Source organism: Amblyomma mixtum, chromosome 1, assembly GCF_055824585.1.
Source record: "Amblyomma mixtum isolate Tamu chromosome 1, ASM5582458v1, whole genome shotgun sequence".
Taxonomy (NCBI): Eukaryota; Metazoa; Arthropoda; class Arachnida; order Ixodida; family Ixodidae; genus Amblyomma; species Amblyomma mixtum.
The window spans coordinates 307,386,837-307,399,482 of NC_143012.1; the positions used below are offsets into that span (position 1 = coordinate 307,386,837).

Here is a 12,646-nt window from a genome sequence, read left to right on the forward strand (position 1 = left end):
GTAAGCCGTCAGTATCGCTCACGAAAAAGGAAATAGGTTATCTGCGAAAATTTTGAGTTTGTTCAGTCATGACATGGAATCTCAACTGTTTTCATCTGTACCTACCTTTGATATTTTTTCGTATTTAAGTGTTTGTTGCTTTCCCATTAAACTAGTTGTGAAAAGGCGCTTGTCCTGTGGTTTCTTCGCTGTCCTTTGTTTGTTCGCGCCCAGAAATTTTCATCATGAACAACCTACAACTAGCCCAGCTTTCCATTCTGTTGAGCTCATTATCAAAAATGTAGCTCACAAAGACTCATCAAAACAGCATATTTATTGAATGTTGGGTTCTCACAGCAGTCGTACTTGTGCCAGAAGTGGCAAAAGTTAGTTTAGAATCACTTCATTGTTGTGAAAATCAGCTGTGCTATAAATTCTTATGCATGCTAGGAGCACCTGTTGCAGCATTCTGCTGGTACCTTATGGTGAAAGTAATATTTCACTGCAGGCTTGTCAGACTTGTTTCTTTGAAAACCGAGTGACAGGAGCTGGAATAGGGTCCTGCTATCACCAAGCTGAGCCTTACATCTTGTTCCTTCACCCATGTATGTCATTAAATCGTTTGGTTTATTGAGGTTTAACGTACCAATGTGACTCAGGCTATGAGGGACGCCGTAGTGAAGGGCTCCGGAAGTTTCAACCACCTGGGGTTCTTTAACGTGCACTGGCATCGCACAGTATACGGGCCTCTAGAATTTCGCCTCCCTCGAAATTCGCCCGCTGCGGCCGGGATCGAACTTGCATCTTTAGGGTCAGCAGCCGAGCGCCGTAACCACTGAGCCACCTCGGCGGGGCATTAAATGGCTTGTGGGGTTACCATTGTTAAACTCTAGCATCATCATTTCTTGAAGTGGTGCTCGGAGGTACTAGTATATTGCAGAATTGGTTGTGTTGCATGGTATTATATTCCTTCTTTTTTTCTCTCTCTCTTCTCTTGCAGGAACCTGGAACACTCATAGGTAAAAAGGAACTCAATGTTAACAGTGATGAGTCACGGATACCTTAATGTTTAGCTATTATTTTTGTGCAAGTTTCTTCTCCCATTAAAGTAATGTATTTTTGCCCATACGGTGCGTGGTCAATAAAAGACATCACTTGTTCATATTTACTCTAGTGTTCTTGATGGCGTTAAGAAATGTTACACCAGGAGGTATAGTTACATCTTTAGGTGTATTGTTATCGTTTCACATTTTTCATGTCAGTTCTTGAAGAAACCTGCAGTCCTGACATGGTCTTTATATGTGATCTGTGTATTTAATTGCTTGCTTAGAGATGCGTTTTTAGGTAAACACCTGAGGTTCCTTGGTTAAACACATGAACCAGAACAGGTTGCAGTTCAGGCATAGAGCAATGCACATAGACTGTATTTGGACTTCAATCCTTCGGAGTACACATCGATTCGCTGAAGCACTGGAAGAGGTGTTGATGTTTTAATATGTGATAAAAGTGCAGTCCACCAGCTGCACTTGTTTCTAACTTGCTATAGGAAGCCTGGATGCTTGCACAGTGTGCAATTCACATTTTCGAACTAGCAAATGCAAATTGCACTCCAAAACTAAATATGTACCATATTTAATCACCTAAAGAGAGACTTGGTTTTCCAGAATCGTGCTCTCCAAACTCTGCATCGACCGGTACGCAAACCACTGTCAGGGGCTGGTGCAAGCCCGGCTACAAAGCGAGCAAGAAGAGGGAATGATGTCGACGTTGCTACTGCATAAAGTTCTGCATTCTAGCCGTCCCTTAGGCTTCACCAACTACAGCATTTGCTGCCACCATTGCTGCACAGAAGTTTCACACATTCTTTTTTCCACAAGCTGCGTATGGTTCTCAAGCAAGGCTGACACAAAGATGTGGACGGCGCCCCACTTCGCCGTCACCACGTAGACCACGCGCATCGTTGGGAGAATAAAGCCGTGTGAAGAGTTGTGTCTTCTAAACATGGGCAACCATCCTTGGCACTGTTTACCCAGGCCGCCATCTTACATGTGGAGGTGTCGGAAAATTTTGTGACAGCACGCCTGATTTCAATGCCGCCAAAGTGAGCGTTAGGTATAAGGGAAAGCAGTGGGAGCACCTCTTCGATAATGGTTGTCACGGCAGTGCACAGCTGAAGTATTTGGTATGATTGGGCCTTTTTCATTTACTTGTTCTGCCACCTGTGGTAATGTGCTGGAATCAAAATGGTATGGTAATGACCCAGAGTAAGCTCTCTTCTCTTCCAGATAGCCGAGCACTGATTCGTTGCTGCGGTGGACCCAATGATTCCATCGACGATGGCTTGTCCTAGGCAGCATGTCATACCTGGAGGATTTCGAGGACTGCATGATGGCTGGATGCGAAGTCCGAGGCAGGCTCCTGTGCTTACAGAAGAGAAAATTCTCTACCTCCAGTTGCCCGGCAAGCAGTGCTATTGCTAGCTGAATAAGGGCCATCACTTCAAAGAAGAGGCTCACATACAGAACATATTCTTTAATGAAGTATTCCCTTAGTGTTGTGAGAGTTCGGATGAGTGGGTGGTCAACATGAACATTCAAAGCACAACAAACATACAAGGACTCTGTGTGTTTGCTGCGCTATCAATGTTCAAATATCCTTTGTAAGTGAGGTTGTTGTTTTTTGGTGTATACCAAGTGTTTCACCTAACATGTTCTGCAATTTTTAAAAATAAGATTTTTGAGTTAGAAGAGAGCTTTTCTTTGGCCAGAATGCAACTGAGATGTGAACAAGTAAGCTGGTTAACTTATACTAGTCTCGCTATTATTGGGAGGCGTGTAGCCCACCGTAAGTGATTTGATTGCTTGATTGATTTTTTGGGGTTCAACGTCCCATAACAACTCAGGCTATGAGGGACACTGCCCAGAAAATTTTTAGTTCTTTAGACAAGTTACGTGCACTGGGGGGGGGGGGGGGGGGGGGGGGGGTGCTTTGCTTGCAAGCTGCTCGAAAGCACAAGTGTTTTAGTGCGATGTAGGCAAAATTTGTTGGCTATAACGCCGTGGGCAACTACGTTCTAGCAATTCTAAAAACTGATATGCATATTATTGTGCTTCGCTACATGCATCAGTAAACAAGGAGACTGGCATTAATAGTTAAAAACTTTACTATTCAATACGAGGAAGCCTCCCCCTCCAGGGTGTGGATCGCGAGCCAGGGTATCGCCCGACGAGCGACACAGCACCAGCACAGCCAACACCGTTTATTACGGGCTGACGGAGCAACACTAAAATGTACAAGAAAAATCCACTCGCACCGCGGTCCAAGCAAAGTGCAGCGCGCTCACACTAGCGGAAAACAACAGTAGCGCCCGAGCCCCGAAACGGTTCTAACAGCTACGCTCAGATATGAAGCAAGACGCTCCAACGAACGGCGCGACGACAGTCGAGCCTCAGCGCTACGCAAATGACACGGGCCGGTGTCACGACCACTCGCTCAAGGTACTGCTATAACGCTGCCGGTAGCCCGCCGTGAAGGACGCCGCTCTTGTAGCGCATGCTAACAAAGAGAAGAAAAAAAGGAGTAAGGTGTTCCGTAGCGCACTTCTTTTTATAAAAGAAAGGGAGTTTACTCCCATATAGGGACATTCGTGTTAAGAGCGTGCGCTGCTTGCTCGGTCTTATCTAGCCGCTGGCGGGATCGCATGCATGCTCACCGTGCTGGCGGCGAAGAACTTGCCGGACATGCGCGGTGGTGCTGCACTCGGATGCATCCTTGCGCACCCGAATGACGCAGGATGACGTGTGCTTGGCGCGCGCAGCCTGTTGCGTCGAGCCATTGGGTGCCGTGGGTCCCACAAATATTAGTTAACCAGCCGACCAGTTAACACGTCTTATCTGTATTCTGATGCGCTACATCAATGACAATGCTGTGCCGAAAAAAAGAATGCCTATTTTTAAAAACTGCTGAACATCTTAAGCCCCACCTCGATGGACACTTCCGAGGCGTACACGCGAAGCGCCTGCTCTCCCAGCACGCGCCGCGACGGGCATCGAAAAGTGGCATGCACCTCCATGCTCCTGGTGCTGGCTCGCGCCCCCTCGCGAGCAGTCTGAAAAAATGTCAAGCCGTGAACAGAAGACGGTTGGGGAGCTGCAAGGATTCCAAGAAAATTTGGGGGAACCGGAAAGAGCTTCCAGCCATGAAGAAAAGAGCCCCCGAGAGCCTCGCGGTCCTCCGATTGTTGTAAACCGGACCCCGCTTCCGACGCGCGCGCCAGCGCCCGTGCGCAGGCGCCGATATCTGCGCCCCGCTCGCGCCTTGCGCATGCGCAGACAGGCTCCAGCGTACACCCGTGCGCGTAGGCGCTCCGCCCGTACGCCTCGGAAGTGTCCATCGAGGTGGGGCTTTAGGTGAAACACCCGGTATGGCCGCCATCAATTAAAGGTGGATACTACAGTAGATAAAATGACTGAGGCTGTCACCAAGGCATGCCATTGCCGGACCGGACTGATGAATTTTCGCAATATCGTGTAGTCACTTGAAGCATTAACTATTGCTTAATTATCTTTCAATATTATTAGCATAGCTTTCAATATTGTTAGCAAAATCGTGCCGCAGGCCTCGTGCTTCGTGGAGGCCGACCACTGTACGGCGTCAACGTATGAAACGCGCTACTCTGAGCGCGCAGCCTTGCTTCTGTGTGAATCTTGTAGTACATTGCCCTCAAGTGCACATATTTACGTTATAATATTTGTACTTGATAGCTGAGAAATGAGCTTTGAGCGAGAACAAACTAACGATTAACGAAAAATATGTACTGCGTCGTCCAGCACGTCTTTAAATTCTATCTCAAGAGCAAATTGCCCCAATGTGCGTGCCGTTTCTGTGCCGGTTTACCACACGATTATCTTATTAAGTGCCCTATCACCGGTATGACTCGATGCGCGCCGACCGTGACTGCAGAGGCACGGGCGCGCCTGCCTCGAACGTAAAGGTATAACGCAAGCTGGATTGGATGTATGCAGTCTAGCCCATTTATAACGGCCGCAAACATAACAACTCGTGCTTATTACGAATGTGTGCGACGCTACCATCGAAATCTGCATTAGGGCAATGCCACTTCTCAGATACAACGAACATTTGTGGCCGCACTACTCTGTTATAGCGAACGAGCAGGAGTCGAAAACTCACTAGCCCACTTATAACGGCCGCAAATATAACGAACGCTCGCTTATTACGAATGTGTGCGACGCTACGTCGAAATCTGCATTAGGGCAATGCCACTTCTCAGATACAACGAACATTTGTGGCCGCATTACTCGGTTATAAACGAGCAGGCGCCGAAAACTCGCCACCGAAGTTGAGCAGTAGCGCTTCCAGCAAGCGGGGAGACCGAACGTCAGCGCTCTCGACACAGCCCCGAAAGAACGTGACGAACCAAAAAAGCAATAAAAAGGCGGCATTGAACTGTTGGTAACCACTGTCCAAGCGCGTACCAATGACCTGCAAGGACAATCGTTACCTGCGTGTGCGCCAGCTGGCCGAAGCATCCGACCCTCTTGTGCACGTGTAGACAATGCAGCTGATAAAATTCTGTGCTCACGTGTGCTGCGCTGATTTCGTTGCTGCATTAGCCCAGGGAACGGTAGACTACGCTGCCGAAAACACACGTGATCAAACGCACGTGGCAAAGCGTCGTTGATGCGTACCTAACCGGAACGAACGAACTCAGTCATCGGAGCCATTTGGCTACGATGACTGCGTTCGTCAGTCACTTTGGCGGAAATAGTATTTGTTACTGTAATACTGGTCACTTACTACGAACATCGGATACAACGAACACTCCGCGTGACCGTCAGGTTCCATTTTTCCTATGCGTAGCAGAACCTTAAAAGTTTTTCCATCGCTCGCAAGTATAGTTAGGCTGCCAGAAAACCAACGGGAGCAGTTTTGACGATAACGAAGACGTTAATAGAAAAACAAAAAAATCAAGCCTGTCGAGGAGAGATCGGCGGGTTTATTGATTGTTATAGTGAAATATTATTCTATATGAAAAACTTGCGTGCATAAACTATTTCCCGTTGAAAAATGCTTTTTTTTCCAGAATTCTAGATATGGCAGGCATTGCAGGATTACAAGAGCAGAAAATATTTTATTGTAGGCTTGCAAAATATAGGTTTAATTAACACCCTAAGTGTAAAAGGAAATGTCCCTTATTAATCGAAGAAGGCAAGTTGTGCTGTAGTGACTGTCAATTGCAGTTTTTTCGGAATCTTTGAATTAACCAGGGGTCAGTTCTCCATGTATCAAAAGTGTTAAGTTTAGGGTTTCAGGCGGGCAGTTGTCACCAGGAAACGTTAAGAGGCGACGCGGCTTTCTGAAACTTTTTCATGCGGAAGCATTACTGGTCCCATTACAAGAAAAGCCTGCAGCGCGCGCGCGCATTTATGCGTGCGCGCGTGTATGTGTGTGTGTGAGCGCTTTCGCATTCCCACATGTAAGCAGCCTCTCTGCTGAAATGCTGAAATTTTTATTTCTTGTTGGGTTGACATGACATTTTTTGAGTCTATTACGAATATTACTACTTTCACAAAAGTTTAGTTTTATATCTCTAGAACACTGTTTTCTACTGTTTATTTTCCCCTGAATCTTGTGAAAAGCCTTCATCGTTAACAAAATGTGGCAGAAGGTTGGTTCAGCACTAATTGTGTTTCTACGGGCGTGCGTAGTACAGGCCAAGGCATGCTTACAACTTTTTCAAAACACAAATTTTCAGTTTTGAATTTTTGTATTGCAGTATCCGGAGACGTGTCTAACCGAAACGAGAATTTCTACTAGAAATTTAAAATCAAGAAAAAAAGCTAAGAATGCCTTGACCTGTAGTATTGAGTGCAACAAAACAAACTCTATATAGCTGTCAAAGTAAACGCAACAGTCGCAAAGAAATCTGTTGCACAAAATTATCAACAAGCGAGAAAAAGAATACTGAGAAAGAAAAGCATTAAAAACTGCCCTCCACATTTACTTCTCTTGAAGGCACCACGGCTCTAGTCCTTGGCGACCTTTTGAATGCAGTGTTTCTGGGCTGCTTCTTTCTGCGCATGGCATCCTTTTCATAAGTTGTTTGTGTAAGCGAGCGCCCTTTATATATTTGTTTCCCTGAATGTCGTCCCGTGTTAGCGAGCCTCCTTTTCGTGTCTTGTTTCTGTGAAGTGCCCTCCGCTCCGTTTTACGACCGGAGTGCTGGGTGCCCCTTTTGTTCGCAAGTCGGGCGGCGCGCTTTCCGATCCCACAGCCAGGTGTCCTATCTCGTTCGACAGCCGAAGCGCTTACCCAAGAACTGTCCGGCGTTTCTTGGAAAGAGCCCCAACAAGTGTGCGCGCCTGTGTGCCTGTTTGCGTGTTTCTTTTGTGTACACTTGTGCGTTTTCGGCGCTTTGAAGTGTGCGGCTTTCAAAGGCGACGTGAGAAACGAGGAAAACAGCATTGTGGACGGAAGAGCGACGATGAGAACGACCTGGGCGAGTGCGCGGGCATATGAGCAACTTTGTCAACATGTATTGTAGCCATATAAATATTTTTTCGTTGTTAATATAGCCTTTTGTGATATAACTAGTATGAATATGGCTCGAAAGTGGCTTGATCGGTGGGCGCCATATGGATGTGCAGCCTAGTTTTCCGTGCGCTGTAGCTAGCACGCAACAGCCAAGTAACCAAGTAAAACTATTTTTTGGTCTAGTTGTTTTGGGGTGAAAGTAATCTGAAGACGGCGCAACTAACGGGGGATAGACGCCACGCGAACGACGGGACCACCGCCTGTGTGTGTGTGTGTGTGTGTCTTCTCTGTCCCCGTTAGTCGCGCTGTCTTCAGATTGCGGGCTGCCAGCGTCATGAGCCTCCGGGACATGAACGTTTGAGTGCAGTGGGGCCGGGCGGGGGCCCAAGGGCCTACGTGACCAAAACTTTCTTGCTACAAATAGAGTTTTCATCATCGTCATCATCATCATCTTTCACCACGAACCAACTAGCCCAAAAAATTGGCAGTGGCTTAACTCAGCTATGCCAGGTTTTATTTTAATGGCGGCCCAGATTGTGCGTGCCGGTTCTCCTTGTGGAAACACGCCATTGTTAGCATTACCATACAAAGAAATGGAATTCCTGACCTCGGACTACCTCTACTGGAGCAGAGTTGGCCGCACTTCTTGCGGCGGTACAGTATATCTCACAACAATCACCTCAAAAATGGGCTGTTTTCTGTGATTCAAAAGCTGCCCTACAATGTCTTCAATCTGCCTTGAGACATAGCGACCATGAGCAACTTATAGCGGAGATACGATATCTGCATCACCAGGCAATCGAACAAGACCATGAAATCATCTTCCAGTGGGTATCAGGCCATAGCGGCATTGTTGGTAACGCCTTAGCTGACGATGCAGCTCGATCGGCTCACGAGACAACCAACACTGTCCGCATACCACTGACAAGAGCTGACGCAGCAAGGCACCTTCAACTGCTCGCCCGAAACCTGACTGTAACATCGTGGTCTGCCCCTGGAGGTTGGACACCCCGCTCGTATCACTTCAACCTCTTGCTCCAACATCATATACCATTCGGCCTCCCCCGCAGTGATACTACGCTGTTGTGCCGCCTGTGGCTGGGAGTGCCGTTCACAAACGCCTATTCCCATCTCATCTCAATGGCTGACTCTCCTGCGTGTGGCCAGTGTGGTTGTGACGAGACGATCAGCCACCTCCTCTGTGACTGCCCTCGTTTTGAGCGAGAGCGCGGTTGCCTAGTTGCTTCTCTGCTCCGCTTGGACTCGCGTCCTTTAACAGAGTCTAACGTTCTGGGGCCTTGGACGCAACCTTCCAGACAACGGAAAGCGGTGAAAGCGCTCCTGAATTTCCTAAGGGACTCAGGGTTGCATTCCCGCCTATAATCGAAGTTTTCTGTGCGCGCCCTCTGTCCCTGTGACATAGTGGTTGATGGACACTTGACAGACTCATTTCTTTGCCGCTCTTTTTCCTTTTTTCCCCTTTGTTCCCCTCCCCAAGTGTAGGGTAGCCAACTGGGCATCGCCTGGTTAACCTCCCTGCCTTTCCGTCCTTTTCTCTCTCTCTCTCTCTCTCTCCTGACCTCGGTGGCACCGTTTAACGAATTAAACCATGTAAATGCATCGCTTTATATAGCGAGAGGTACGGCATATCCCTGGTTACGTCTAGTTGTTTTGCTTATCGTCATGACTACGTGTTAGACATTAAAAACGAGACGTGGTAAAGGCGGCACGTGTTATTCAACTTTATTGACTGTCAGAAAGACGGCCCGATGATCCGTAAAGTAACCGCGCCCCGTCTCGATGGTCTCTCGGTCGGAGGCGAGCGGCGTTGGCGCGCGGCGCCGGCAGTTGTGACGTCACTCGGCTCCTCGCGCATGCGCACAAGTTGCGCCGAAACGGCGAGACTGCGGGTAATGTAGCTTTCGTTGCGTGCTAGCCGCAGCGCACGAAATGCTATAGGCAGCACATCCATATGGCGTCCACCGATCGAGCCACTTTCCGCTCAAGCGCTGTCGGCGGAGCCTAAAGATCTCGGATGCGCGCCCACTACGCCCTCCACCGTAAGTTCACTCGCAGCAGTCCGCAGAATGGATGGATGGATGGAAAAACTTTGTTTTCGTCAGACAGCATGTGTGGACGATTCCGTGTTAGATGGCCATCAACCCATGGCTGACGGCGACCTGGGTGGCCCACTCCACGGCCCTGGTCTGGTCGACCGGGTCTGAGCTGGCCAACACGGTTTCCCACTGCTCGAGGGAAGGATCACGCATAATATCCGCCGGTGGCGGTGCTATGCTGCAGCTCTATAATATGTTGTCATGGGTTGCCAATTCCTGACACCATTTGCACTCCGGTTGAATGTCCGGGTAGATTTTGCTCAACACGTATGGGTTGAAGAAACATCTAGTCTGAATGTCCGAAATCGGTGCCAGTCCGTCACTCGAGTTCCTTTCACCTTGTCTTTGTGCTTAGCAGCACTAAATATCGTGGAAAGGATATAGTGATCACTTCCCAGTGGCTGTCCCGTGTTTACCCACTTTGCATCCCTGATACCGCTCACAAATGTGAGGTCTGGAGAGGTGTCTATGCTCACGCTGTTGCCTATCCTCGTATGATCTAGCTGGCTGTCCAAGATCGTCCATCGCAGGTCCTGGGCAACCTACCAAAGCTTATTTCCCTTCGGGCTGGCTCGGATGTAGCCCCACTCCGGATGAGGCGCATTGAAATCTCCCACCACGATGAGTTGAGACCTAGCCGCTAGCCGTTGCGTCTTTATCAGGAGGTCTGGCAAGCCCACCCCCTTGTCTTTTGGAGAAGAGTATACATTAAGAACAAATAGACTCTTATCGTCCTTTCTTTTGGGCAAAGTCTCCAGCAGGACGTAGTCCTCCCTGCTGCTGTCTATGGTATGCTGAATCACTGTGGTGTTGCGATGGGCCAGCACGGCCGTGAAGACGCTCGATACGCCCCCTAGATCAATCTCTGGTGGTGCAAATGTCTTAAATCCCAGTAATTTGACCGAGCCGCTAGCCTCCTGCAAAGCTGTAATGTCCGGCTTACTATCCAGGTTTTATATGTGCAACTGCAGGTTCCCCCGCTTGCGACGGAAGCCCCTGCAGTTCCTCTGCCAAACCTCAATTAGCTGGCGAGGGGCGATGGTGAGGCACTAGGTTCACTATCATCGGCTCTTGGCCGACTACGGGAGGCAATCTAACCTCTAGCATAGCATTTAGCTGTTTAAACATGCCCATTACCTGGGTCTGGAAACCCCGCATGTTATTGGTGAAGGCGTCAAGACGCTCCTCAATGTTGCCTAGTCTAGCTTCGATCCTGTCGACCCGACCTTCCAACCTATCCTGTCTTTCTTCCAGTTTTCCTACTCTCTCCGCAAGGGTAAGCATGTCCCTCCTAAGACAAGTGACTTTAACTACTGGCTGCGGCGTGTCCGCCGCCGAAGTTTCTGCTACTCTCTTTGCATGAGCTCCCTCATCTGCCGGCGGTGGCATTTTGACCGTCTCTCGATTCTCCAGTTTCTCCACTTCCATAGCTGTGTTATAGTCCACCACAGAAAATTCTTCTCAACATTTTTGACCGTTGACGACTTTCGCTTCCGGCTGCCGTAGCGATGCGCTATTTTTGTACTTCCTTTTAAATAGGCGTCGGGCTGTGATCGCAGAAGGCCGAACCCTGAACCAGTACCTCGTCTATTTTGTGGCGCTGTGAGAAAAAATATAATCCCAAATGATCGAGCAAGCGTAGATAGTTCTTACGAAAAACAACCAGCGGAAAGACGCAGACACAACGAGGGACGCAGAACGACGCTGGACTTGCAACTGATTTATTCGCTGGAAACACCCTTCAACAAAGTGTGCCACCACATCCGCACGCCATACATCACACATAAGGAAAAAAATAACCCTTGGGTGATGTATGGTGTGCGCATGTGGTAGCATACCTTGTTGGGCGGTATTTTACTGTGCGTTTCCTGCGAATAAATCAGTTGCAAGTCCAGCGTCGTCCTGTGTCCCTCTCTGTGTCTGCGTCCTTCCGCTGGTTTTTTTTTTTCTTTTTCTCTCGTTAGAACTGTGTACCAGCTGGTCCAGAACTCGCAGTATCCGCTTGGTGCTGGGTTGAACTGCGGAGGATACCAATGCTGATGCACGGCAGTCACGTGGCGAGACCTTGAAACTTGTGCCTTTTGTGTCATTGCTTCTGGACGTGGAGTTACCACGAGCACCGATCGGCCGCCGTAGATGCCCGGTTCTGTGTATCGGCGCCACAATGCGCGAGATGTGGAGCCCGCACGAGCCGCACCTCATTTATCCACGTATTAATCATGTGCCCGAGATTGGAGACAGAGAGACGACAGTACTTCCCAGAAGTATACACATATAGAATACTATTGCACCCTTCTTTATTTCTAGGTGATGACCGCATGTTTTCATTGGATGTTGTTTTTTTTTTAAGTTTTTAACTCATGTAGGCTTTTTGCAAGATATCTTTTATTCCAAGTAACCTCAGCCCCTCCTCATTGCTGAGGAGAAGGCTGAGTTTGGCCGTAGCTGCCAGATGCCTCGCCATTCTTGCCCAAGCAAGGACTCTGGTTGAGGATACCTGGCTTCGTCCTTTATATGTAACAACTCTTACCACAATTCTTAGGCGCTATACACCACTTTAGGCCGTTCGATCTCATTTATACATCCTCTTGACACACTATATAATCATGCACATGCTCACTACTCTTAGGCCCTATACACCTGGTGTTGATTTTAACATGTGCCATATTTTAGCCTGCTCCGACCAATAAACCTTGTGTCTGGCGCTCTTTGGCCTTAGATGCCCTTGCGCCAAAAAAAAAAATAATAATAAATATACCTAGCATCATCTTGTACTAGGTTCTAAAAACGCTGATTTTTCTACCCTTTCGCGGTTAATAAAGCAGTTTTAGGGTATTTCTCGGTACATTTCCGCAAAGACACTTCGTGACAACATCGAAAATGAGTCGTACAAATAGATACGACGACTTGAAAATCCGAATGTTTCGTCATTTTTTTGTGATTTGAAAGCCGTATCCCCATCGGGTCTATTAAAAGAAAAGTTAAGGCTTTTTGAA

At 48.1% G+C, this 12,646-nt stretch overlaps 1 protein-coding gene across 1 annotated transcript in view; it reads left to right on the forward strand.

Annotated features, from left to right (window-relative positions):
• Positions 1-1,143, forward strand: part of LOC149372337 (uncharacterized) — a 63,009-nt gene extending 61,866 nt beyond the window's left edge. The window contains exon 37 of the mRNA XM_089566804.1: positions 980-1,143. The gene's annotated coding sequence lies outside the window, so the exon portion shown is untranslated. The remainder of the gene's footprint in view (positions 1-979) is intronic.
• The last annotated feature ends 11,503 nt before the right edge of the window (positions 1,144-12,646 follow it).